Source organism: Diorhabda sublineata, chromosome 10 (assembly GCF_026230105.1).
Source record: "Diorhabda sublineata isolate icDioSubl1.1 chromosome 10, icDioSubl1.1, whole genome shotgun sequence".
In the NCBI taxonomy this organism is placed as follows: domain Eukaryota; kingdom Metazoa; phylum Arthropoda; class Insecta; order Coleoptera; family Chrysomelidae; genus Diorhabda; species Diorhabda sublineata.
Window position 1 is genome coordinate 18,026,966 of NC_079483.1, and position 23,305 is coordinate 18,050,270.

At 33.0% G+C, this 23,305-nt stretch overlaps 1 protein-coding gene across 4 annotated transcripts in view; it reads left to right on the forward strand.

Moving 5' to 3' along the window:
* The first annotated feature begins 140 nt into the window (after positions 1-140).
* Positions 141-23,305, forward strand: part of LOC130449574 (somatostatin receptor type 2-like) — a 231,419-nt gene continuing 208,254 nt past the window's right edge. For 2 of the 4 annotated variants that reach the window (XM_056787497.1, XM_056787496.1), the window contains exon 1: positions 160-292. The gene's annotated coding sequence lies outside the window, so the exon portion shown is untranslated. Of the gene's footprint in view, positions 293-23,305 lie in introns of all 4 variants that reach the window. The other 2 variants (XM_056787500.1, XM_056787499.1) reach the window with 2 other exon arrangements.

Genomic DNA, 23,305 nt, shown 5'->3' on the forward strand with positions numbered 1-23,305 from the left:
ATCCTTATTCACCACTTTCCGGAAGATATGTCGATGATAAAAAATTGTAGTTTTCAGTAAGCTCATCGTCTCTTTTATAAATGCGCATGTACCGCAACTTTCACATGGAGAATTTTCGCAGACGGGGCGCGCTCGACATTATTCCTTCCGCCTTTGGTAGGATTACGCCGGGTCATATGAGAATTTGCCGGTGGCGCGACGACGGGAAAATCTCACGCGATGTCTGTTTCCAAACTTTTTAATTGATAAAAGTGAAAGTGAATTTCCCTCCAGACTCTCACGTCGTATTTTGGTAAGTCGTTTTATACGTTATTTACATGTCTCTTATGAATCCGATTCTTTCGTGGTGATTTTCAATGAATTTTACGATGAAGGCACTTGTTGAAAAATCACTCTTCGGTCAAATCGATCTCTTATTGAGACATGTTAGTAATGAAACAGATTTGTATAATATAGGAACTTTATCTTTTGTACCAATACAAAAATGAAAGGAGAATCTACAACAATTGCTCTGGTTTCAAATAAAACTTGAAAGAATAAACAATAATTGTTCTGGTTTTAATCAAAACTAAATATTTATATGATTTATAATCTTTAAAACCTTGTTTTTAAGCTAACAAAGTTGTTTCACACCAAGTATCCTTGTTTTCTTTGCTTGCGGAACAATAGAGATGAAAAGCTAAAAAAGATTCGTCGGTTCCAGGACAATAGAAGGGATTCTATAGTTACATATAAAACTAGGACTTTTACAACAATTTGTAAAGTAGTTTTATCTTTACTTGAAGATGTATAAGAGCAAAAAAGATTAATATTCATCATGAGGGACTGAAATTATGGTCGAAATTTAATGTAAAAATGTGGAGTCTATTGATTTCTGTTGCTAGTAAATTGTTTTTTGAAATTGCAATCAGTTATTGTTAGCTCGATCTTCTTCACCAAATGTCTGCATTTGATCGTGTCCTGTGGCTTTCCTCTTCTATCCATTTCTTCCCTTGGTCTTCTTTTTATTCTTTTTCCAGTCCTTTCTATCTTTTTCTACACTTTGACCCGTGACCTTTCTATCCTGTCTAAGATTTTCCAAGCGTGTTATCCAATGTTCCTGATGGTCTTACTTACTGGTACTGTGATATCTAACCTTTTTAGGTGACCTTTCTCTTATATGCGAGTTATTTAGTCTACCATTTCTAGTTACTCATTTCACTCTTTTGAGGTAATTAATCTCTGCTGTTTCAATTTTATTCCTGTCTGTCTATACCCAAGATATTCACAGCTTTATGCTAAAATTGCTTTGTACACTTTCATTTTTGTTTTTTTGGATATTTCTTTTTGTTTATTGAAAGTTACTAACTTGTTCTACAAGTTCTTCATCAACCTTGATTTGAATTTTTTCTTTAACGTCTTCTTTCAATATTTGGATCCGGTTAGTAAATTGTCTTGTAGATCCTTTCGGTTTTCTGTTATTATCAATATCATAAACAAAGGGGTATTAACGCGCCATACATGTCGATATCTAATATAGATTGTATTTAATATTGTTTTGTGCGCTTCTAATGAACTCATTTATAATAGTTACGACGCCATCTGAAAGTTGTTCGTTCTGTATTCATTTACATACTGCATTTTGAGTGTTCCATGTAATGAAAGTGACAGTTCCGTACTGCAAAGCACTTTCGGGACGCTCTGGAGTAGACCACTTCAACAGTTGACAGTTGACAGTTGACGGTTTCACTTCGATGATTTTGCATAACCTTAAATTTTTAATTTTCTGAAATTATTTGTTTTATCCGAGGAAATTAAATAACTATTGTATGCCAACGATTGAAAGTGCTACTTTGTTGAACGAGTCTCAAAATTCCGAGCGAAGCGAGGCAAGCAACAGACGAGTCCAACAAAGTAGTATTTCAACCGCGGCGTAGACAACATTTTTTAGACGACGCATAAGAATGTAGCAAGAATTCTATTATATTTTCTCTGGTTACAGTTTTTGATTTTTTTGCAGGTTTGTTTCTTCAGGAAATTGATGATTTTTGGATATATGTTGATGTGAATATCTTGTTTTAATACGAGAGTACTTTTAATCATTGAGAATGTAGACCATAAAGTAGAACTTTTCTAGACTTTAGATTTTTCTGAAAAATAAGCGAGCACTACGTTTTCCGTTGGGTTTTTCGCCTTTTTCTGGTGACACCACTTCATAAACAGTTCTTTATGTTTTTCGTACCTTGCACGAGATTTATCCGGCATCAAATTAAGAACGGCCGCATTGCTTTCTTCGGTAAGATCAGGTGGAGTGGATTCGAATAATTTTTCATCGCTGATATTTTCTTTTTCACCATCATTCATTGTTATTCATTGATTTAGACAAAAATTCGGATAAAACAAATAATTTTAGAAAATTCAAAATTCAAGGTTATGCAAAATCAACGAGGTGAAACTTTCAACTGTCAACTGTCGACTGTCAACATTGAAGTGGCTAGAGTCACATTTAAGGAAAAATGTAATGTACTTAATGATATTTGCAATGTCTTAATTATTTGCAAAAAGGACAATTATGAATATTCATTGGATTGAAAGCAGATAGAATATGTATATCTCTACTAGATGTTGATGGAATCTCTGTAGATTTGTTTGTGTCTTCGATGTTTCCTCTTGTTGATTGATTAGTATTTGTGGTGGTAGTATTCTGTTAGCAATTTCAATCTTGTTTGTTATTGAGTCATCTATATAAGCTTTAAGGTTATGCAAAATCATCGAAGTGAAACTGTCAACTGTCAAGTGGCTAGAGTCACTCCAGAACGTCCCGAAAGTGTTTTGCAGTACGGAACTGTCACTTGAAGTCTTGAAATGCAATGGATACTGGTTTGGATCTCGCCATTGGCATGGAGTAATTATTTTTTTATTGTAATTATATTTCTGCTTCAAATTAAGGAACTTATATGATATTTTTTTTACAAAACTACTTTTTCAATTAAAATTTTCATAACAAAATATATTTTTTTGAGATAACGCTCTTTTCTTCGATAGTTGCGGGTATCAAATTGAATATTTCTATAGACTGACAAAACCTGCTGTTGAATCGATTTGATTTAAAGTTAGCTTTTGTTTCTTAGAGCATAAAGATCTAGTGATACGTGGCGCGGCGACGTGAGCCTGTCTCTAAAGATGAGAAAGAAATTGCGCGGAAAGTTTATGGCGGACTATCAGAAACACTTACGACTGTGGAAGTAGCAAATCGATGTCGGTTTTTAACAGGATTGTAGGAATCAGCAGTTCAATTGATTGTGCGTGAAATGAAAACAAATTTACCAGCTAGAAAATAACACAAAAAGTTGATAGAAATGCAATAAAATCTTATTTATTTTTCGAAAATATGCACCGTTTACACAAACGAACAAAAAAATTATTTTTGTAAACTTTTCAATAGCTAATCTTGTCACCTGATTACAAATTTTATATTATACGAGGCAGAATCCAAAAATAACCAAAATTTTTTGAGAAAATATATTTAATTTCAAATTCATCCATTTGTTTTCATTGTTCGAAACATTTTTTGTACTCAACTCAGCCCCTTGTCAAATCTATGTTCTTTTATCTTTCCTTTCATGTGCTGAAATAAAAAAAGTCACACAGGCTTAAGTCAGGTGAGTCAGACACCCTTGGGAGCTTAACCATGTCATTATCAGTTTAAAACTGCGGAACGGAGATGATTGACTATGTAGGCAGGTCATAGTGGAAAAACCAGTATATCAAAAAGCTGTCCAGAAGGAACAAACTCTGCGTGAACTACGTTCTTGACATTAAGTCAGCATTATTTTGATGTTTGATTTGACTTGACATTATTTTGTCTAATTCTAAACAGCTATGGGCTCGATAAATTCCACACGCGGCAAAAAAATATAAATATAAATAAAATAAAAAAAAAATGTTATTCATTGATTTAGTATCCCGGATTTCTGTCGCTTGGAGTTGGCAACCCTGGAAGGCACTGAACTGGTAATTAGTTGCGTATTATTGGGTCACCGTAGGGTCATACTATAAATCGACTAGGAAACGTTACATGGTTTGTATTTATAAAAATTTATTCAATAATATGGTATAATATTTGATACTTTCTTTTCTCTTGTGTAGTTTTTTCTACTACGAGTGGCTTGTTGAACTTCTCAGTGAACTGATAAAAAGTACCATCATACTGGTACTCCAACTATCATTATCGCGTTTTCCATCACATTAATGTCTGTTTTAGAAACGATCATTTCGATTTTTACTAAAATTTCCAGCGAAATGATAAAGACAGACAGTTTGGTTCTTACTAACCACTTAAACTTTATTTTTAATTGTTTGATACTTATACTATAATCAAACAAAAAAAAAATATCAAATACACTCAAAAGTAGTTTGATTCAGCCTCTCAAAACACATATTTTATAAGTTCAGCACTTTCCAAGAATTTCCTCACAACATCTTTGAATGATAGTTGAGATTTCAATGACTTTTAATGCTCCACAAAGAAAAAAAAGTTTAATTATGAAGCTGTAGATGATTCTATTGATTCCACTGAAAATAGATTCCGAATTGATGTTTTCATTACAATGATTGACGTAAATAATTAAAAATCTTTGACGGATATCGAGCTTTTGATGCACTGTGATGATTTAAGTCTAGTACTTTAAGATGGACGAAACAAAGACGTAGCATGACGTGGAACTAAAACTTTCAGTGCCTAATCTACCAAACTCCATCAAAGACACTTTGAAAATTATGTTAACTATTCCTGTAAGAACAGCTTCCACGGAAAGAAGTTTTCTACGTTAAACATTGAAACTATCTAAGAAACAATATGAAGCAGGACTATCTGGTTTAGCAATACACCCCCAGAAATTACCATCTGGTTGCCAAATGATCAATAACATGTCTCTGCACATATGGCTGACTCAAAAGTTAACAATATAATTGACTAAAATATTCATTTCTTCATTTTAACAAAGTGTCATGAGCTATTCTACATCCCCTTTTCAAGTTCAACTTTTAAAAAACTTCTTCTGCAAATGTACATCCTATTACATCTGCTCATCTTTAGACTATTGCTGGCCTATTTGGAGCTCGGTCCACAAGCATACTCTGTAGATGATCCCCTCAAACATAAGAGGCGATCCGAAGTTGACCAGAAACTTGGACAGCTTAGAACATAGAAGAAAGGTCGATGACCTGTTTGTCGTGGACAATTTCTTGAAATGGGAGTTACATATTGCCCAGCATATCATTTTTTCGAGATATTAGGTGTGGGATTCACGCATCCAATGAGGATTGTTACGTGAGCAGTATCTACAGCTATGCCGATTTATGTTTTATCGATATTACGACGCAAATTCTCCTGTCCAGCATAATCCCACCTAAAGCAGTATTCCCGTGATCTACTCGACAAGCAGACGTGGCTTATAAACAAAGAGGCAGGCACTAATCGAACTACTTGAGTGTAATAGGGTTCTCCAAAATAACCTTCTTCCATTGAAGCCATTGAGTGGCAGGTGATTCAAGTTACCAGCGAACCAACAGGTCGAGTTTCTTCAAACCTGTTGCCGATTGTTTGGGAACACGTAAAGACAAGAAAATGTTGTAAAAAAGAATGTTGAACAATGTCACGATATTTAGGGCAACAGTTGTTGTAGAACTTAAATTCTGCGATCTAAGAAATTCTAATTTTTACCGCATTTCAACCTCTTTTTTTGTCTATAAATTTATCCACCGAATTTTTGTTATATAAACAATTATGCTTAATTATTTCAATTCATAAATTACTTCAGTAGAAACCGACTGATGAATATGTTTATTCGTTAAAGTAAATAAACGAAAATAAAAAAAATAATCTTTAGCTTTTTGCACGTATGCCAAATGTTGAACTGATTGATTCACAGTTAGACATCTTTTATGTTGATTCTAATGATGGCGCTTTTTTTAACAGACATTTCGTATTACTATTTCTTTTATTAGAATACGGTGTCATTGATGCTCACCAAAGCAAAGATAAAATCAAATAAAATAATAATTTCAGTTACTACATTATATCAACAGTCAAAGCCCAACCAATCACTAAGAATCACTATCTGGACATCAGTAATAAATTATATCTATTTTCAAACGATACTAGTTTCTCTTGGAGCAACCCTGATATCAAGGTACTTCATAGGATCATATCTAGTGACCTAATCACCCTTAAATCATGGTGTGATTCTAATCTTCAATGTTTGAAGCTTTCTATAATAAAAAACATATAAAAATACATTGCAGCCTTTTTTATTAAATAACAACAACAGCATATCATTTTTTCGAGATATTAGGTGTGGGATTCACGCATCCAATAAGGATTGTTACGTGAGCAGTATCTACAGCTATGCCGATTTAAAGTAACAAGCAAATAAGGCGGGATAACTCCTTTCATACGACCACAAACTTTTTCCTAAAAAGTTATCAAGTCCTGGTCTTAAAAAATTGGGAAAACGAGAGGAAATCAGAAACATGGAATAAGGTCCCAGGTCTAGGACAATAGACGGGCTATGGGTAGTTACTGGTATGCTTATTGGACACTGTTTGATGAACTACCATCTGAAGAACATCGGAGAGATTACAGACAGCTTTTGTCGCTTCTTTACAGAACCGAAGGCAACCGTCGAGCACCACGAAACGAGGCAATTCATTAACAAAGATTACCAGACACTTAAGTAGTGGTTGCTGTTTGACAAACTGGTACACAATAGATCAAATATAAATGAAGAGTCAACTTGATGAGAATTATTTTTTAGATGTTAATAAATTATGCCTAAATCTGACCATAAGGTCGTTTGAAACGAATCGTTTTAAGTTATAGAATACGAGCCCTGTCGGCCTTAATAACCTCACTTTTCTTGTCTAATGTGTAGGTATTAATATACTTTATTGGTCTTCTGTTATTTGATCGATAAAAACGATACAGGATAACAAAATAGAGTGGCATTTTATAATCTTCATAAATTTGGACTCTAGAGTGAATATTGATGACCAGACGTCGCATTTTTTATATTGGCTTTAAAATGGTTGTTTTAAAAGTAGGTAGTTTAGTTTATGTGGTAATAAACATAACTCGTATTAAACTATTTGATGGTTTTTACACCATATGTGAAATTTATGGAATACAATACGAAGCAAATAGTATTTATCTCTAGCGATACAATGTATGTCTACTGATTTTGTACCGAATATTTACCTTGGACTGTACCAGCTTTTGATCGATCTAGGCGGCCAAAAATATTTGTTGTAAAATAACATAATACACCCACACATACTTACGAAAGACAATTTAATATTTTGAAATTTAATGAATAGATTATAAGGTGATGATGTAACTAGTGGACGGAGTTAAATCGGGGGATCTAGCCGGCCATTCGATCGTTCCACGTCTTCCAATTCACCTATTGGGAAAAACCTCGTTTTTCGTGCAAAAAAAACTTTATATTGCCAAACATAAGACTAAAATCCTTTTCCAACACGACCCCCTTTCTTACTTAAACTTATTTGAGGTTATTCCATGCATTGAATATTAATTATTGTATCCTCAAAATTTCAAATTAATCTGAGGTTTTGAAATACTCGAAAATGGAGTTTAAAGATGCATTTACATAGATAAATACATATCAAGTTAATTAAAACAAGGTAAAAAAGTCGTACGAGTATAAATACGAAGTTTGGTATTTCTTTGTGAATAAAAAAGTTGAAACGGTTGTTTTTGAAATTCCTAAGGTTACTCAATTTCGATTTATCCTTGGCTACGCCGCAAAATAACAATTCATCACGAGTTTTTCTGTTGAACGTAAAATATTATCTGTTCCTGACGTCTAATCTAAAACGTTTTAATTAATCAACTTATTTTCCTCCTTTTAGCTGCCAACTAATTTTTTTTTGGTGCTCTGATTGTGCATTAAATTATAATTAACAGTTGAGATTTTTCGAATAATTGATGATATTTTTATAATTACTCACTTGTTAATCAGTACGTATTAAAACTACTTTGATTAGTCCAGTAAATTAACGTCGGTTAAATAAATTAAATCCACCTCTTAAAAAAAATTATTAATGATAATGAATTACTGAACATGGGATTGATTTTATATCCAAACTAAAACATCAAGTGATAATTTAGCGAAAGTATCAGTCTGCTTCGTTATTTACGTCTGCCAAAGCTTCAATCCATTCATTTCCATATTTATTAACAGCAAAAACTGATAGTCACATATTAAAGCTTTCTATTTGTTGTTGATATACTTAGAAACAATTTCACAAATCCAGAATTGACAAGTTTTTGTAGAACATGGATTGATGAACTTCTGGTTCCAACAGGAACAGGAACATCGCTTCTCGTTTTGAAAGAAAAGTGCATGTTTTTTAAACATTTATTAATGGTAATAATAAAAACGATTGAAATTTTTCAAAATAGCTCCTTCCGCATCAGCTTCGTACGTCTCCATGAACTCCTGGAACGGAGTGCTGATCAGCTTCTACGCCACGGCCTCTACCGATGTGTGGTGCTTCCCCTTGAACGTGAATTATTTTCTTGGGAATAGAAAAAAGATCGCCTTTTGCTTCTCTAACGAGATTCGTGGCAGAAACTTAGCGCGATTTTTCAATCCCGACTCATTTTCGTTGCTTTTGCTGGTCGAAGTGCGTTCCAGAGCCGTCGTCGTCTTCCAATGTTTGCCTACCTTCTCGGATCAAGTTGTGCAGCTTAAAAACACCCGATCTAACCATGACAGTACAACTTTAGGACTCCTTAATCATGTCGGAAGTGTCTTTGTCCGTTTTACTGAGCTCTATTCAAAATTTGGTCGCTGCTACATGAATCTCCGAGTCATTGCGATAGAGTACAAGCGATCAGTTGTCTTCAGCGACAGGGAGCTGATTATCTACTTTTTCCCGCGCCTTCAGTATCCCTCTTCTTCAATTGTGCGCTCGCAGAGCGCTCCTCTCTCGAACACACTCCTACTATTTTCAGAACAGACCCTGTATATCGTTTTTTCTTCAAAAAATATTTGTAATATGTAGATGAATAATATAAAGCTCAGTTTATAAATTTTCCTGTAGTTTTCATAATTTATTAATATACCAAATCCGATTTGCAATTAGATCAATTTTTGTTTTATTGAATTGTTTTACAGCGGAGTAATTTTCATGTTTATCTAATGAGACTGAACGTGTTGTAGCATCACGACACGTTCTGTTATAAATATATTAAACATTGAATTTTGTTACGCAACTCGTTCCAACCGAAATTCATATTAGATTAACATCGAAATAATTAATAACATGTTAGAAATAATTGTGTAAAATTTGCCGTTGACGTATAATGAAAGAGAGACTTTTTCAAAGCCTAATAGCCTTTTCTCTAACAAAAAGATGAAAGCTAATGGACCCTAATGCCCCATTCGTCAATAATCGACTATTTTTGATCCCCGATCTTTTTGTATTGATGTGAAATAATTGCACTAACATTTATTTCTTTCAAGATTTATTTTTACAATTCATTGAAAGTATTTTATCTAGTTCAAGCGAACGCTGATAATATTTTCAAAATCTATATAATTGATTGTGAAAAAATGAAAAATAAATGCAATTTTACTTCTAAAGAAGATCCTTCTTCTTAAACCGCTGTCTTAGACCATTGATTGTCGTCAATTCTATCAGAGCTGTTCCAGTTCCAGAGTTATAGTGAATTCCAATATCTGTGAATTAGATATAAGCTTCTATATGTTTATGAAACTTCTTTTCCTTCGCAATCAATCTGAACTCGTGAATTTCGAGTAAATAGTATCACTCAATAAATAAAAATCACATTTTGTTGCCAAAAAACAGTTTATGAGACTTCTTTTCCTTAGCAATCAATCTGAACTCGTGAATTTCGAGTAAATAGTATCACTGAATAAATAAAAAACACAATTTGTTGCCAAAAACCAGTTTATGAGACTTCTTTTCCTTCGCAATCAATCTGAACTCGTGAATTTCGAGTAAATAGTATCACTCAATAAATAAAAATCACATTTTGTTGCCAAAAAACAGTTTATGAGACTTCTTTTCCTTAGCAATCAATCTGAACTCGTGAATTTCGAGTAAATAGTATCACTCAATAAATAAAAATCACATTTTGTTGCCAAAAAACAGTTTATGAGACTTCTTTTCCTTAGCAATCAATCTGAACTCGTGAATTTCGAGTAAATAGTATCACTGAATAAATAAAAAACACAATTTGTTGCCAAAAACCAGTTTATGAGACTTCTTTTCCTTCGCAATCAATCTGAACTCGTGAATTTCGAGTAAATAGTATCACTCAATAAATAAAAATCACATTTTGTTGCCAAAAAACAGTTTATGAGACTTCTTTTCCTTAGCAATCAATCTGAACTCGTGAATTTCGAGTAAATAGTATCACTGAATAAATAAAAAACACAATTTGTTGCCAAAAACCAGTTTATGAGACTTCTTTTCCTTCGCAATCAATCTGAACTCGTGAATTTCGAGTAAATAGTATCACTCAATAAATAAAAATCACATTTTGTTGCCAAAAAACAGTTTATGAGACTTCTTTTCCTTAGCAATCAATCTGAACTCGTGAATTTCGAGTAAATAGTATCACTGAATAAATAAAAAACACAATTTGTTGCCAAAAACCAGTTTATGAGACTTCTTTTCCTTCGCAATCAATCTGAACTCGTGAATTTCGAGTAAATAGTATCACTCAATAAATAAAAATCACATTTTGTTGCCAAAAAACAGTTTATGAGACTTCTTTTCCTTAGCAATCAATCTGAACTCGTGAATTTCGAGTAAATAGTATCACTGAATAAATAAAAAACACAATTTGTTGCCAAAAACCAGTTTATGAGACTTCTTTTCCTTCGCAATCAATCTGAACTCGTGAATTTCGAGTAAATAGTATCACTCAATAAATAAAAATCACATTTTGTTGCCAAAAAACAGTTTATGAGACTTCTTTTCCTTAGCAATCAATCTGAACTCGTGAATTTCGAGTAAATAGTATCACTGAATAAATAAAAAACACAATTTGTTGCCAAAAACCAGTTTATGAGACTTCTTTTCCTTCGCAATCAATCTGAACTCGTGAATTTCGAGTAAATAGTATCACTCAATAAATAAAAATCACATTTTGTTGCCAAAAAACAGTTTATGAGACTTCTTTTCCTTCGCAATCAATCTGAACTCGTGAATTTCGAGTAAATAGTATCACTCAATAAATAAAAATCACATTTTGTTGCCAAAAAACAGTTTATGAGACTTCTTTTCCTTAGCAATCAATCTGAACTCGTGAATTTCGAGTAAATAGTATCACTGAATAAATAAAAAACACAATTTGTTGCCAAAAACCAGTTTATGAGACTTCTTTTCCTTCGCAATCAATCTGAACTCGTGAATTTCGAGTAAATAGTATCACTCAATAAATAAAAATCACATTTTGTTGCCAAAAAACAGTTTATGAGACTTCTTTTCCTTCGCAATCAATCTGAACTCGTGAATTTCGAGTAAATAGTATCACTCAATAAATAAAAATCACATTTTGTTGCCAAAAAACAGTTTATGAGACTTCTTTTCCTTAGCAATCAATCTGAACTCGTGAATTTCGAGTAAATAGTATCACTGAATAAATAAAAAACACAATTTGTTGCCAAAAACCAGTTTATGAGACTTCTTTTCCTTCGCAATCAATCTGAACTCGTGAATTTCGAGTAAATAGTATCACTCAATAAATAAAAATCACATTTTGTTGCCAAAAAACAGTTTATGAGACTTCTTTTCCTTAGCAATCAATCTGAACTCGTGAATTTCGAGTAAATAGTATCACTGAATAAATAAAAAACACAATTTGTTGCCAAAAACCAGTTTATGAGACTTCTTTTCCTTCGCAATCAATCTGAACTCGTGAATTTCGAGTAAATAGTATCACTCAATAAATAAAAATCACATTTTGTTGCCAAAAAACAGTTTATGAGACTTCTTTTCCTTCGCAATCAATCTGAACTCGTGAATTTCGAGTAAATAGTATCACTCAATAAATAAAAATCACATTTTGTTGCCAAAAAACAGTTTATGAGACTTCTTTTCCTTAGCAATCAATCTGAACTCGTGAATTTCGAGTAAATAGTATCACTGAATAAATAAAAAACACAATTTGTTGCCAAAAACCAGTTTATGAGACTTCTTTTCCTTCGCAATCAATCTGAACTCGTGAATTTCGAGTAAATAGTATCACTCAATAAATAAAAATCACATTTTGTTGCCAAAAAACAGTTTATGAGACTTCTTTTCCTTCGCAATCAATCTGAACTCGTGAATTTCGAGTAAATAGTATCACTCAATAAATAAAAATCACATTTTGTTGCCAAAAAACAGTTTATGAGACTTCTTTTCCTTAGCAATCAATCTGAACTCGTGAATTTCGAGTAAATAGTATCACTGAATAAATAAAAAACACAATTTGTTGCCAAAAACCAGTTTATGAGACTTCTTTTCCTTCGCAATCAATCTGAACTCGTGAATTTCGAGTAAATAGTATCACTCAATAAATAAAAATCACATTTTGTTGCCAAAAAACAGTTTATGAGACTTCTTTTCCTTAGCAATCAATCTGAACTCGTGAATTTCGAGTAAATAGTATCACTGAATAAATAAAAAACACAATTTGTTGCCAAAAACCAGTTTATGAGACTTCTTTTCCTTCGCAATCAATCTGAACTCGTGAATTTCGAGTAAATAGTATCACTCAATAAATAAAAATCACATTTTGTTGCCAAAAAACAGTTTATGAGACTTCTTTTCCTTCGCAATCAATCTGAACTCGTGAATTTCGAGTAAATAGTATCACTCAATAAATAAAAATCACATTTTGTTGCCAAAAACCAGTTTATGAGACTTCTTTTCCTTCGCAATCAATCTGAACTCGTGAATTTCGAGTAAATAGTATCACTCAATAAATAAAAATCACATTTTGTTGCCAAAAAACAGTTTATGAGACTTCTTTTCCTTAGCAATCAATCTGAACTCGTGAATTTCGAGTAAATAGTATCACTGAATAAATAAAAAACACAATTTGTTGCCAAAAACCAGTTTATGAGACTTCTTTTCCTTCGCAATCAATCTGAACTCGTGAATTTCGAGTAAATAGTATCACTCAATAAATAAAAATCACATTTTGTTGCCAAAAAACAGTTTATGAGACTTCTTTTCCTTAGCAATCAATCTGAACTCGTGAATTTCGAGTAAATAGTATCACTGAATAAATAAAAAATACAATTTGTTGCCAAAAACCAGTTTATGAGACTTCTTTTCCTTCGCAATCAATCTGAACTCGTGAATTTCGAGTAAATAGTATCACTCAATAAATAAAAATCACATTTTGTTGCCAAAAAAACAGTTTATGAGACTTCTTTTCCTTAGCAATCAATCTGAACTCGTGAATTTCGAGTAAATAGTATCACTGAATAAATAAAAAACACAATTTGTTGCCAAAAACCAGTTTATGAGACTTCTTTTCCTTCGCAATCAATCTGAACTCGTGAATTTCGAGTAAATAGTATCACTCAATAAATAAAAATCACATTTTGTTGCCAAAAAACAGTTTATGAGACTTCTTTTCCTTAGCAATCAATCTGAACTCGTGAATTTCGAGTAAATAGTATCACTGAATAAATAAAAAACACAATTTGTTGCCAAAAACCAGTTTATGAGACTTCTTTTCCTTCGCAATCAATCTGAACTCGTGAATTTCGAGTAAATAGTATCACTCAATAAATAAAAATCACATTTTGTTGCCAAAAAACAGTTTATGAGACTTCTTTTCCTTAGCAATCAATCTGAACTCGTGAATTTCGAGTAAATAGTATCACTCAATAAATAAAAATCACATTTTGTTGCCAAAAAACAGTTTATGAGACTTCTTTTCCTTCGCAATCAATCTGAACTCGTGAATTTCGAGTAAATAGTATCACTCAATAAATAAAAATCACATTTTGTTGCCAAAAAACAGTTTATGAGACTTCTTTTCCTTAGCAATCAATCTGAACTCGTGAATTTCGAGTAAATAGTATCACTGAATAAATAAAAAACACAATTTGTTGCCAAAAACCAGTTTATGAGACTTCTTTTCCTTCGCAATCAATCTGAACTCGTGAATTTCGAGTAAATAGTATCACTCAATAAATAAAAATCACATTTTGTTGCCAAAAAACAGTTTATGAGACTTCTTTTCCTTAGCAATCAATCTGAACTCGTGAATTTCGAGTAAATAGTATCACTGAATAAATAAAAAACACAATTTGTTGCCAAAAACCAGTTTATGAGACTTCTTTTCCTTCGCAATCAATCTGAACTCGTGAATTTCGAGTAAATAGTATCACTCAATAAATAAAAATCACATTTTGTTGCCAAAAAACAGTTTATGAGACTTCTTTTCCTTAGCAATCAATCTGAACTCGTGAATTTCGAGTAAATAGTATCACTCAATAATTAAAAAACACATTTTGTTGCGAAAAACGATTTTCTTTATCAATGTAATTTCCTTCAAGACCAATACAATCATTCCAACGCTTCTCTAACTTCTCTATGCGGTGCATGTAGAAGGATTTGTCTTCTGCCTCAAAATAGACTTCAGTTTGAGCTTAATTTGGCATTTTTTTGAGATCAGAGAAAAGCCAGTAGCCACTAGGGACTAGATATGGACTATACGATGGATGAGTAACCAATTCGAAGTGTAATTCGTTCAATTTGACCGTCTTCGATACATGAGGCCGTTTTTCCTTGATTTCTGCATTCAAACGATCCAACAACTCTATGTAATACTTTCTATTGATTATTTCTCTGTTTTGGATATAGTTGATGAACAATATTCTGAAACCGTAACCTTAAATGTTGATTGTTGTGCATTTGGATTCTTCGGACGTGATTCACCGGCTGCAGTCCACTCAGATGATGATAAATGAATGTCGGTTCTTTCTGACTGAAATTTCACACATAGTTTTTTGAAAGCTGGTACTTATTAAACGCAAAATGGATTTGACAACGACAGCGCCATCTTTATTGAGTGTTGGTATGTAACAACTTCTTGATACTCATTGAAGGGAAACTAACGAGAATGCGTAGTTTGGTGTTAGTACTAGGAGTCTCTTTAGATTCAACGGTATCAAATTGGAGATACTTTTTGCAAATGAGGAATGTTCTTGCTGTTTTTCTTGGTGTTTTCATTCCACAGGAATCCACATTGAATATACTAAATTATTCTTGCCAATCCCTTGTCAGTTTTGCGTCTTTCGACGAAGAAGATGTATTCCATTGCCAGTTCTACAAATCCTTTTGAAATACTTTTTTCTTAGCGTAGTTAAATCCCGATGCTTATTTTCTTAATCATTTTAAACAACTCTTTAACATCGTCTGTCCAACACGAATGGTATCTGCTTCGTTTACGTGTTGCAATTAATCTTTCCTCGCTAGTCAGTGTTGTCGCACTTCACTAAATGTCCAAAAAAGCGAACACTACATTAAATAAATGCTAGTTAATAATACATAATCTCGCAATAAATATTGATTTTTCCTCTAACATAAAGGATATGGTTTATAATTATTTCATACCCGAGACCGCGAAATCGTGCCGCCAGTGAAACAGTCTTTGATATTACAATCAAGCTCAAGTTACATTTACAAAGTGCTCAAATCTAATGAAAGGACAAAGTGGCATAGTGAGCTTTGTCTTTTGCAAAACAGACCGCTTAATAAGCTCTGGCATTAACCAACTTCTTCTTTTTTTACTAATTCCCCAAATTATAAATTCAGTGTTCAATTCAATTTTTTTTATTATGTATCATCGAATACGAGGAAATTCGAGGTTGATGCCGGAGGTCTGAAGAGACGTGCTCAAAGGACAAGGAAATTGTAAACCACTCGCATAAATACGAAATTTCTGGTCTATTGAGCGGAGGCGTATCTGGGATTCTGAACGAGCTGGTAAGAGCTCTAGAAAGTTCTAGAAACGAGGTCTACAAGTTTATTGTGTGAGATTTCAACTGGGTCTAGTGTTATATTACTATATCACACTGTATAAGGATCCGAAAGGTTCTTGATTGCATGTACTGCCCCCATCGAGCAGCGTAGAATCTCGAAGGTCAAAAGTGGATTGTTCAAATGGATTTTTATGATCACATCCAGAAGGTTCTATTCGCGGTTGTCAGAGATAAGGAGGATAAACTTTCTGTAAACAGAAATCTATCTGTTGACATCAATTAGTTAGTATTTTTCTCCTTCCATTTCCATAAAAAAATTAGAGATATGTGGACCACGCATATTTAAGTGAGACAGTTTATAATGTAATGTTATTTTTACTTATTCATATTAATCCCACTTCTGACACTAAAGTAATGTTTTTCCTATTTATTTAAATTGTTTTAGCTAGTGTGGTGGATTTATACAAACGACTTACTTAATTCACTTATATACTAACGCTTAGTACACGAAACTATTCACTAAACTATTCACTAAACTATACACCAGGATTAATTACTAAACACTTATCTAATTCTTATCGAATGAATTTCTTCAAATGTATCGTTTGGTTTATATGTCTATCCTGATGTGTTCGGGATTGTTTACAGCTATTAGAGACTTGTTTAGATACGTTTTAATCATATTCAGAATGATCTAATTTGCCTTGAACAAATTAAAGTCTTCTTAAGAATTTATTCTATAGAAACGTTTTTACACTTTCAATATTATCTATTTAGAAGTTTTTGTTTTTTTCTTAAAAAGTATTAAAATAAAATTTTAAACATAAGAATTAATTGACAAACTTTTTGATTAAGATACCACTGAATTTTCACACAAAGTTGGACAGTTTGTAGCTTGTTTTTTTTTAATTTCATAAACCTTTTTAATAACACACTTATAAACAAATTTTTTACTTTTATCAAGAAGCATCAAAACACCCTGTATATCTTTTTCGTGCCCACAATCAAGAAGTTTGATTAAATCTATTAACATACGAAACTTTTTGAATTGAAGTTGTCGAAATCTTGTAAATTTCTACATGAAAAACTTTTGCATTTATTTAATCCTACATACACCGAAGTACTTCAAACTTTGAAATAAAAAACACAAAAATACTTGTATGAGATACAAAAGAATTTTTTATAATAAAGCTCTGGGATCGAGTTTGGGGTAGAAAGTTTTTTCAGCTCATTCCATAAATGTTCTATCGGATTTAGGTCAGAACTATATGATGGTCACTCCATAACTCTAAAACTGACTTCTGCAATGTAATCCTGCACGATTCTCGCGACGTGCGGGGATTTGCATTATCAGGTAAATTCGTTTCCAATGTAGTTGACGTACCACATGAATGGCTAATATCAGCCCTTAAACCGTGAAGACCGTCGCCCGTACAAATGAACACAGGATCGGTTCGCGCTCCTATGGAAATTGCACCCCAGATCATGCAGGAACCACCTTCATAAGCACTCCGGTCTTCACAGCAGCAATCTACAAACCGCTCTCTTGGTCTTTGGACACTTCTTCAGCCGCCACCATCGAGGCATATTCAGATGATTTTGTGCTAAACGTAGACGTGATTACCGATGAGCTGGAGTAAGTTTTGAACCAATAGCAGTCTTCGTCTTACTGTCCACTGACTCCTCGCATCTCACGGAGCTGTCGTTGCACTTAAACGGCATTAAATTGATATTGTCGACACACTAGTAGTTGTAAATTTCCTTCTGTTACAGATCGCCTATGAAAGGAACCAGTCTCTTGATAACGCTGCGCCGGTTATATCCAGTTTCCTAGCAGCAGCTCGCTGACCAAGTCCATTTTAGATTGAAGCAATAACTTAAACCAACACACTTGAACGTTATTAAGCTAAAAAACGAATAATATGCTAATTTTCTGTTGACTATGCGCGTTCATTAGACTGGGTTCTTGATTATGACTGGGTATTAAGAACTGGAGTAGTTAGGAGTAAAAATCTTGAATCAAGACGGGTTGAATGTGCGTTAATGTGTACAAAATAATTTTCTAGAGAAATGTCTATCTAATCTATTGTAATTAGAGGCGCAATTATAATTATCGCTTTATCTGCATTGAATAAACAACACTGATCAATGTATAATGAGAAAATAGGGTTTCTGTTTTAGATTCAACTTCCATTTTACGGGAACATACACGTAAATAACATAACTGTACACTTATCTCGTTCTGTGATAATATACGATAATAGAAATTCACAAGGACAGAAAAAAATTAATTAAAATTACTCGTTTTATCTATTTATTTTGATACGGTTCTCATGGCAGATAGGCAGTGTAAATAATCTTTAAATCCGAAGAGATTATCTTCTAATTTACTCGAACTTGGTGTTTCTCAAAGCGTGGGTCGAATCTTCATGGGGTATTACATGGACGGGTTTAATTGAAAAAATTATACTGAACGAATTCTCTTCTTGACTAATTAACTTTCTCTTTATCTCTGTTTCTTTTAAAAATTAATATAAATTCAAACAAAAAACTAATTAGCGAGGGAGAAGCAAAACCTTTGAATCTCACATTTGTAGACAGCACTTGTCGTCAAACTCGTGAGATAGTTTAGAATACGAGGGTTGTATGATAAATTTACGACGTTAACTTTTAGATCAATAAAAGTTGGGAGATACGAGGTTTTTTGTAAACAAGATTTTTTGTTTTTTGATAAGAAAACATTTACTCAATTAATCTTTAAAAGTTAACGACAGGAATTGCTGGAAATCATATTGTAGGCGCCTTTTTTATTGATCCACAAATTCCTGCGTATATAATATGGTTTCAGTAAGATGAAGAAGCACCGCCTTTTCACCTAATCATTATCCGGTAGTCTATTTAAAAGTCTTAAAAGGCACAAAGCTCCTTTTATAGAAAATAACTATGAAGTAAATCATCTAAGGCAATGAGGTAACGTAGATGCTTAAGTTAATTTGTAAAACTTTTGATGTGTTTTTGCTTTACGCTTTTCATCTTTTCGTCTTTAAAAAATTGTGAAAAAAGCTAATTTTGAATCAGAAGAGACCCAAAATCAAGAACATTTGGAAGTATTGGTCAAAACCAATTACCTTCCTCCCTTCGGATACTTTAGGGGCAGTTTTGTCGGAGCTGGGGAGTTTAGGGTTTGGTACTCATTGAGACTTTTAAACGTATAACAAGTTTTAACACTCCATAGTCTTTCTGATGACGAATAGATACAGTTCTTCCAATGTTAATTGCAGAAGACAGTTATGAAAGGAATAATCAATATTTCATAAATACGCACCAAATTAAGATATGAAAAATAATGTTTCTCCCCGTATAAAATTCGGTAAACAATTAACAAACCGTCAGTCCACGTGGACTCACCATCTCCACTGTTTACCAATGAAAACATCGAATAAATACTTTTCTATTGGTTTCTTCTTCGAAATATTACCAGAGACAGTCCGCGACCAGTGGCGTCGTTTGATGAGATTTATTTAATTCATAAATTTCTTTAAATAAATAGAAATATGGCGAATGAAGACAATGAAATTGCACAGTGAAGTCAGAATAAAGACATGTATGAATTTAATAATAAAGATTTAGATATACAAACCAAGCAGCAAGTTATCTGCATCGTGAAAATGTGTTTCTCTTAATATATAACGAATACTAATCAATATCAGATTGAACTGTGTTTTACTTTGTATATGACTACATGAAGTAACGATATTTAGAGTCCGCATTAAATTATTTACAATTGTAAACATTCAAAGTTTGTTTTTCTCCTAATAAACCCAAACAAAAACTCGTACAAATGTAAATTTACTCAATCTCACGCTCAGTGGGCATAAGAATGATAAAAAAAGTTTAACCACACTCCGCTTTAAAAAATATATATATTCTCAGTCTCTTTTTTTCGTTTGGCGATTAGCGCCCGGCACTTGATTTATTTTACCACTGCCAACAATTCTAAACAATTGTCTATAAACTCGTACATCACCGTAAGTTATTTCGAGAAAATTTTATATTTTGGTCTTTTATTTGTTTCTTTTGAAAACATGTCTTAAAGCGGAACACGCGTAATTTGATATTTTTATATAAAAAATACTATTTTGAAAGTATGTTATGAGGTTATATTCCAATTCATACCCAAACATTTTTTTAAGAAAATCTTGGAGGTTCCTTGATGGTGTAAACTGAACATCAGCACGATCAATGACAAAACTTCTGTTATAAAAAATATTCACTGTTTTTTCAGGTAATTCCCTTCATTTTTCCATTTCTCCCGAAGGATTTTGATGCCAATATCAAAGAATTCCTTCAACAATCCTCCGAAGGCTTCTATAAGTTGTCCGTACATATGGTAGTCGCAGGGTGATGAGTCCAGACTGTATAGGGGATGTTGTAGGGTCTCCCGCTCCAGTTCTGATATTATAACGATCGTTAAACTCTTGGTATGAGGATGCGAATTATCCTTGACAAGACTCTCGCTTCGTTTCGAGCGATAATCGATTTTTAGAGGTTTAGAGTCGCTCTCGGTTTCGGCACAAACAATCTCACCCGCGAATCTGGTCGTCTTCGCTTTTTCACTCTCTTTTTTCCAATCGCTTGAAGCTCAACAGTTTGGGAGTCCATCGCGTCGTTATTTTGGGATATTGAAGGTTAAGGAGTTAATTCATCTTGTGGTCGTCCTCGACGACGATTATGCGGCTCATTCTCGATGGTATCGCAGCCATCTTTGGAAGCTTCGACCTATTTAAATACAGTAGACTTACTCGGGCTACTTCTCAAAAACGAAAAATTCTGTACTATGGCATTTAAATATATTTTAGGCTTGTTTTTTTTCCTCTATGATCTAAGATCTATGAATTTCAGATCTTCTTCTTCGTATTAGGCGTAGTCGTCTGTTTTATCTTCGACATCCTTGCCTCCTATCCTGCTTCAAGGTTGTCGCTCCACCTTTTTCTCTCCTTCAGCCTAATGGGGATTTATCGCGCGTTACCTTGACCATTGTTGTCCATACGACTTATGTGTTTGTTCCATTCTTTCTTTCTTGATAGAACCCATTCGTTAACGTCATTTATTTCGCACAATCTTCTTTCCCTGTCCAGTAGGGTTTCCATCATTCTTTTGGTTTTCACCGTTTCTGGTATGGGTGTTGTATATTTTCGATTTGGCCTCTATTCCGATATGTTTATTCCGCCATATGGTTTCGTTCAAATATGCTGCTATTCTTAAGAATTTCATGTCGATTGCGGTTATTTCAGCATTGCTGAAATTAGTGCATATACTCAAAAAAAGGTGTATTTTTTGTTAGGTTTCAAACATTACAAGAAAAATATTTTTTTCCTTCACTTTCACATACTTTAGATTGATTTCAATTGATTTCAAAATCACTTTGAAAATACTGATAAACATTGGATTAAAAATTGTTTCAGTACCACTAGTATTTTTTTTTTTTTTTCGATGGACACCACATATAAATGATTTTCTTAGATTGCGAAGATTATTCTTTTTCATTGAAATAATCCACAAGACATAAACGAAAAAAGTAATCCAAAAAGTTAGTGTTTAGACCGGTTTTATGGGTCCGAGTAATGATCTGTGTGGGTACACAAAGCAATTAATTTCATTAAATGCTATTTGAAGATCTTATTAAAGACTTGAATACAGATGAGCCGTTTCGAAAATATCAACATCCCTTGTTTTTAATTGTGTTTTATTCTCAAAGGACATACATTTTCCTTTCCAATGAAAAGCTTTATTAATAGACGTTTTAAAGTGAATTATGTATTCTCCCAGAAGAATTCATCACTGTCGTATTCTTGAATTCTAACATGAGAATGTTAAATTAGTGAGGAAATTTCTCCTATCTAGTAAAGAAAAAACGGGCGTATGATAAATGTAGTAGCGAAATTGATCTTTCTATAATATAAACGGATTATTTTTTCTCGAGTTATTCCCCGCTTAAGATTACTCTGGGTGAGTTTGAACTTTTAATGGAAAATTAACGGCGAAAAAAAACTAATAATTCACTTTTACCTTTTCCGGAAAATTTAGGAAGATAACGTTTACAATTTTATTCAAAACAAAAGATAATTTAATAGTTTTCTGCTTTATAAACTAGGTTTACGTACTATATATGCTGATATTTCTCTCTCTCTAAGTTTTTTCTTCAATAAAACTATCAATTTCTTCATCCCATTCATTTTTGAGACCTCCATTTTCTTAGATCTTCCATTCTTTGTAAACGACTCCCACCAACTCAATTCTCTTTGCTCAATGAATTCTATAATCTCCAGATCTTGATTTGCAACGCACTTTTTTGTCTCTTAATGAGAGTTCATGATTCACATTCGATATTAGTGTATAAATTGCTGTGCCTACCATTACCTGTCTTGTATTTTTCTGTTCCTGTTCCTTTATTCATTGTACACTAGTCTTTTTTACATTTATTCTTCTCATAATGAAATGCTTTAGCGTTTTTTCTAGATGTCAAAATGTATCTGAAGATGTTGGAGGGTTTTCCTACACTTCATTTGAGTTGGTTGAGCAGATATTATATCATCTATAAATTTTGTCATACTCCTCATGTGCTTATAAAGCTTCAAATATTAGTTTTTCACTAATTACATGATCAATATTTCGTTTATAGTTAAGTTAATATATATTTTTGTCCTCGACACTTTATCGAAAGCTGTCTCCATATTAATAAATCCTTATAGTGCATCTATATCTCGTCAGACAGTTTTATCTATCAGTTTCTTAAAGACAAATTCAGATTTGTGTCTTTGCGGAATTTGCCGTGTACATCATTTAGTGGATTTCCTCTTTTGATCTCAATTTGTTATCCATAAAGTTTTTCGTACACTTTCATCGATTTATACGATAAATGTATTCCTCTGTAGTTGTTACTTGCTTTCTCCTGATTTAAAAAAGTCTTTACACAATCTTATAGCATCTTTGAAATATTACAAACTACGTAAATAAGTCTAGGCTTTTAACTCGCTGTATCTTAAACAATGAATGGTTACGCCAGGCCGTATCATATATTTCTTCAGTTTCTAGTACTTATAAGTGTAATACTTTGTCATGCAACAATCGCTTGCTTACGTCACCAGCGCCGATCGATTTCAATCCGACAAGATACGGCAGCGTCCACACCATGTTGTTCTGTTTTACCATCGAGGGAGAAAAATTACGAAAAAAAATGGTTTTATACAGTAAAAGAAACTAAATGCTATACAATTGGT